At 43.4% G+C, this 6,197-nt stretch overlaps 1 long non-coding RNA gene across 4 annotated transcripts; it reads left to right on the top strand.

Annotated features, from left to right (window-relative positions):
- The first annotated feature begins 297 nt into the window (after positions 1-297).
- Positions 298-6,197, top strand: LOC134220620 (uncharacterized). 4 transcript variants are annotated; one of them, XR_009982004.1, is made up of 6 exons: positions 338-510; positions 1,066-1,258; positions 1,319-1,466; positions 3,718-3,828; positions 4,743-4,952; positions 5,998-6,197. It is a non-coding gene; the product is annotated as an uncharacterized LOC134220620 (long non-coding RNA). The 4 variants fall into 4 exon arrangements; XR_009982017.1 differs by lacking the exons at positions 338-510; positions 1,319-1,466 and adding an exon at positions 298-331 and having other exon boundaries at positions 1,075-1,258; XR_009982036.1 differs by lacking the exons at positions 338-510; positions 1,319-1,466 and adding an exon at positions 311-331.

Genomic DNA, 6,197 nt, shown 5'->3' with positions numbered 1-6,197 from the left:
TAAAAAAGAAAAATATTTTATTATAAACCATGCAAATTGTGTTTTACAACATGCAACACATTAAAATTAAACAACAATAATTAATTAAAGAATTCCGGAATAAAATATTTACAAAATGTACAAAGTTACTCATGAGTACGGTGAGATATAAAATCTTCACCCTTTACAATATTCAGCTATGTCGGAGTTAGCCGTTATCAGTATGAATCAACTGTGGCTATTTTACGATAACGTTATCGGCTTATCAGTGTGTACGTGCGAAAGTCTGTGAAGAACCAAACAATTACCTATTGTATGGTGACTATGGTGGAACGTGGCTGTCCAACGGAAGGTAAGTTTTTGCTAAATTTTAGGATAAAGTGCGCGCTTGGGGAGATTTAATATCTTTTTGATGACATTGTGTCTATTAATTGGGCCCAGTGATCATTTAAACGATTTTTGCTCCTTAAGATCTCTTTATTCATTGAATGAAGTAAAAACTTATCCTAATAAAATGGTATGCTATAATGGGTAAGTACCAGTGTACTGTGCATTTATGATGAAGTGATTTTATTGTAGAGTGCTATTGAAGCTATGTTTGAGGATATCGTTTTACGAATGATAGGCTATGGATTTAATTCTGGGTGATATGTTAAATTCTCCTAACTATGGTCATTCACATTTCTCCACACGCTCACATCCCCGTGTTATGCACTGCTTTCATCAAGTGATGCTGTATTGCAGTTTCAGAAATTCGTTGATGAATTTGCATACAAATCAAGTGATTGCAGTAGGGCACAAACGAGACAATTTTGATTAAATTAAACAAACAAACATTAATTTACAAACACATTTTAAAATGACAAAACAATACGAATTGATTACAATTTAAAAATTTCGATTTTGGTTGAATGTATTCATGAATAAACCTTTTCGTTCGCTACTGATTCCATCCTCGATTCAGGATTACGCAGTACGATTCAGAACACCCATCCAAATGAATGAATTGACGGATTGGATATCTTCCTCTTAACTGACCTCCTATCACTCAAGAATCAGGCTAATTGTTGATACCATGGATTTTAGGTTTTCAAGTCCGCTGCAGAGAAGACTCCCAGCGACCGACCGTTCAGATCTGCGACCTCATAGGAACTGGTTCCTCTCTTTGCGACGATGACACACGGGGTGTACTGTGGACCCAACTTCGCATTGAAGTCCTTCCCGGCGACTGATTGAGCAAAGCTCCGTTTGAACACGCGCTGTCCGACAGTGAAAGAAGGTGAGTACCGTTTGTGGCGTAGGTCATATTGCCGTTTCGTGTTATCATATGCCTTTTTAGGTTTTGCCTCACCAACTCTAAATTCTTCCTACTGATGTTCTTCTTCATCCGATTAGCTCGATCCTCTTCGGAGAGCACACTCTCTTCCTCTAGGCGGTAATCTGACCCGCGAGTAATCATCTCATTTCCGAAGATCACACGATGAGGGGTGAGTTTTGTTGACCCATGCACGGTATTATTTAATACGAACTCAATTTCTGAGACTTTAGTGTCCCAGAGCCTCTGATCTTGACGGACGTACGTGCGTATCATCGCGTTTATGGTTCTGTTTAACCGTTCTGCCGGATTCGCTTGACTCCGATGTCGTGCGTTAGCCCAGTGCTGGATATCATATTTTTTTAGCAACTCCTGGAATTCTTTGGACATGAAAGTCGTCGCATTGTCCGTGATGACGTACTGTGGGACTGATAACTTGCGGAACCAGCGTTCTTCCAGAATTGTGCACAGATTACCGGATGCAATTTTCTTCACCGGAGCAAGCAGGCAGTACTTAGAAAAAATGTCTAAGACAACTAATAAGTGGGCATTGCCCTGCTTGCTTCGGGGGAGAGATTGTATATAGTCCATGCATACAATCTGGAAAGGACGGGTCGCAATTCGTTGATTGCCCATTTCAGGTGCAGTTGATATTGTCGAATGTTTGCTCATTTTGCAGATTTCGCAGTTCGCCACATATTTTTTACATCGGCGCTCATTCTGGGCCAATAGAACCTTCTCTTAATTTTCTCGATGCACTTCTCAAATCCGATGTGCATCATTCCATCATGCTCCTCTCGCATTATCCTAGTTCGTTCGGATTCGGGGACACACTCTTTCCAATCGAACCTATAGTCCAGCATATCGGATTGAGAAGCTACGAACTTGTACAGCTTCCCATTTTGGATGCGAAAGTCGATATACTTTTCTGGATCCTCATCAACCGCTTCGAACAGATCTCTATACCATCGGTCCGACTCATCTACATCCAACACTTCGATAGACCGGGACAGAGCATCAGGAACAATGTTCTCCTTCCTTTCGATGCTTAATGTCCATGTCGTACTGTTGGAGAGTGATGCTCCATCGGCTTAAACGAGATGACGATCTCCACTTGGCTCGCATGATGAATGAGAGTGCCGAGGAATCTGTCACAAGGGTGAAGTGGGTGCCTTCTATGTAGCATCTAAACTTCTCAATGCAGCGAAGAGCAGCTAACCCTTCCTTCTCCGCTGCATGGTAGTTGAGCTCGGCACCTTTCAGCTTCTCTGAGTGATAAGCAATGACCCTCTCAACACCATTTTGGTTCTGTGTCAGTACCCCAGCCAAAGCATTATCACTCGCGTCCGTTTGCACGCAAAACGGTACGTTGAAGTCGGGATTTGCCATTACGGGGGCGGAAATTAGCCTCTCTTTGATGGCTTTAAACGCTCCTTCTGCTGTCTCGTTCCACCGCACTCTTTTGGGTTTGTTTTTCAACAAATCCGTTAGAGGTGCGGTAAGTTCGCTGAATGTACTGATAAACCGTCGGTAATAGTTTACCATACCGAGGAATCTTCTAAGAGACCTTATGGACTTGGGGACCTCAAATCCCAAGATCGCTTGGACTCGATCTGGGTTAGGCCGCAATCCTTGCTCCGAAAGGATATATCCTAGATAAGGCAATTGGTGGCAGCAGAATTTCGATTTTTCTAAATTGATATATAAATTCGCCTCTTTCAGCCGTCTCGCTAAATCCCTCAACTTCCGAATATGCTCTTCGAACGTGTGACTCGCCACCACTATATCATCTAAATAGACAAATATAGCTGGTTCGAGCTCACCGTGCCCTAACACTTTGTCCATCAGCTTACTCAGTGTCGCTGGGCTATTCACCAGTCCGAAGGGCAACCTTTGAACTGAAAAGTCCCTTTCCAGGCACTGAAAAGCTGTGAACCTTCTGGACTGTCGATTTAAAGGCACTTGAAGAAAGGCCTGCGACAGATCAATGGTGGTTAAAAACTTGAATGGACCTAACTGACTCAAGATCCTGTTCTGGTGGGGGAGAGGATATGCGTCTCTCTTTGTCCGTTCATTGAGTTTCCTCGCATCGAGACAAAGTCGCACTTCTTCGCTCTCTCGTTTCTTAACGGGAACAACTGGTAAAGCCCAGTCAGATTCCGATGGTTCAACAACTCCGTCCCTAATCATTGCATCTAAAGCTCGATGGATCCCTTTTTGGATTTCCGGACTCCAAGGATATGGGTTCTTACGAACTGGGTCCGCGTTCAAAAACTCGTCCTTCAGTTCAATTTTGTGCTCGATAAGGCTCGTCTTTCCAAGGTGGCCTGGACTGGCTACTAAGAATAATCCTTTCACTTCCTCCAGTTGCCGTTTTTGGTTTTCATTGAGGTCATATTCATTGATATCTATTTTTGTTTCAGCCTCATCGATTGCATCAACGGATTGCGAGAACGATGGACGAATGCCAAAGGCTCGCCAAAAGTCATACCCTAGAATGCAACGACGATTTAAGCCAGGAGCAACCATGACAGGTATTATTTTCGTTAGACCGTTGAATGTAATCGGAATGTCTGTTGTTCCTAACACTTCTAACTCTTCTCCTCCGGCTGTCTTTAGGCTCATTGTGGTGGGTTTCAATTTCAAATTTAAAGAACTCAGTAGTTTCTTACTACCTGTCCCTAACACTGTTCTTGCTGCTCCACTATCTAACAATCCTAAGAGAAAAATCCCTAGCATTTCTACTCTCACGAATGGTCTGGGATCATCGCTGAGAGTGACCAACATTGTTGCCACTTCGACATTATCAGACTGATCTGCACTCACACGAGTATACCGAGTTGTTCGAGAGTCTCTACAACTGCTGGCTCTGTGAGAGGTCTTGTGGAGTAGTTTGGAAGACTGTCTTGCCTCGTTAGGCAGTCTTCTGACCGTTTTTTGACTCGCAATACGGACAGTGTTTCGTTGAGAAACCTGGAAAGCCGCAACGCTCGCAGAAAACTTTCCGTTCCTGTGTACACTCAGTGAAAGTATGCCCTGCATCATGACAATTAAAGCAAACATTTCTCTTCAAAGGGATGTATGCGTTAACTATCCTTTGAAGAGCATTTGTTCCACTAGTGCATGGAACAGGACTTTTCTGGCGCTGTCGATTCTCCGGTATTGGTTTATGGAAACTTTACCATTTTGAAATTTTGCTCCTGCTGTGGTCGCTGTTTCCATTGACGTGTCTGGGATTGTTGGTTATCCGACCTGAACGACTGGTGCACATTAGTGACACCTCTGTTCTGGTCACTTTTCTGGTGCCTGTCTTGCCTATCTCTGTACGAATGCAGCTGTCTAACCTCATCTATATGAAAAGTTTCTTTTCGATTAAACCTACTGTCTCTTCTCTGGTACATGTGCCAATTAATTGAATCGAACCGCTTACCGAAATCCCTCATTTTAGGTATCGAATCAATGTTCGCCGCCAGCATTGCTATGCGACAGTCCTCTCGGGTGTTTCGGAAAAGAACATCAAATTTTCGTTTCTCATCCCACGGAGTGGACATGCTACGGAAGATCCGGACCATGTCCAAGTAAAAGTCCTGGAACTTCTCCCTGGCACCTTGCTTCCGGTTTCCAGCTTGCCGTTCATAGACATAGTCGATGTCGACAGGTAAAAACTCTCTCTTCAGCTCTCTAACCAACTCATTCCACGATCCTAACTCACCACAGACTTCCATGAACCAGGATCTCGCCTTCTGTGTGAACAGATGGTGAGCTCCTTGAAACAATTCCTCATCAGAAAAACCTTCTGACCTAGCATTAAACTCTACCTCTTTCAAGAACTCATTTAACTTTCGTCCGTTGTCCATTCCGTCATATCGCACGGACCATTTATGAATCGGAAATCGGTTCCCGATTCTTTGATTTCTCATGTCATTCATGTTTCTGTCATCCAACCTAGCTTCTACTTTCTTCCTATCTTCTGAACTCTTCAGTGTGTCTAACGATTCATTCCTCTTCTTCAACCAATCTAGAAAATTCACTGGTTTCTCAGTACTCTGCTCTACTTCTTTATGCGACATGGCTTGTTCCTCAATCCGAGTGCTATTGCTCGTCTTAGTGTGTGAATCTATTGGTTGGCTAATCGCTTGATTAGCTTCTAACACATTCATACGCTGTACTAACAAACCTACCACCGCAGTTAGTTTAGCAATTTCTGCCGCTAATCTCTCTTTCTCATTATCTCCGGTTCTGTTCGGTTCTCCACCTACAGCACCTAGCACGTTTTCCTCGCTCCCTTCCGCTCCTCTCTCGTTTTCTTCTCTAACCGGCGTATTAACAGCTGTTTCGGTTTCGCATTGGTTTCGGATTTCATTCAAGCTTTCATTAATTATCGCTAATTCTGCCTCTCTCACTTCTAGGAGGTGAGAGGTGGCTGAGAAGTAAACATTTAGAAGCTTCACACATTCTCCCGCTATCACTGCCAAACTATTCAACTCATCCTCTTCCTTCGCGTAGGCTCTGAGCCGTTGCATGCGGAAAATGAGATGAATTAACCTAGTTTTGTACAGCTGCTCTGGTGCTCTCTTTGTACCTCGCTTAGTCAAATGATTCTTTATGCCATTCATCTTATCGTCGCATACTTCAAGCTCTGCTATGACCGATTCGCTTACGAATGGCCATTCAACATCCGGTTTTCCTTTCTCTTCTTTCAGATTAACTCTCAGGGTTCTTTCGGACGCACTCCGCGACGACTCTACCGGCAAACCACGGATCTTTAGCTCGTGTTCCAGCTCATCCACCGTTAGATGGCCTGGATTCATCGCATGGTATTTGGACAACAATCGAGGCATCTCCATCTCGGACATTCTACCAAAAATCGGATTGAAAAATTTAAAAAGAAACTAGAAAACTG

The sequence above is a fragment of the Armigeres subalbatus genome, chromosome 1 (genome assembly GCF_024139115.2).
Source record: "Armigeres subalbatus isolate Guangzhou_Male chromosome 1, GZ_Asu_2, whole genome shotgun sequence".
Lineage (NCBI taxonomy): Eukaryota > Metazoa > Arthropoda > Insecta > Diptera > Culicidae > Armigeres > Armigeres subalbatus.
The sequence above is the reverse complement of the archived record's forward strand: the minus strand, read 5'-3'. Positions and strand labels throughout refer to the sequence as shown.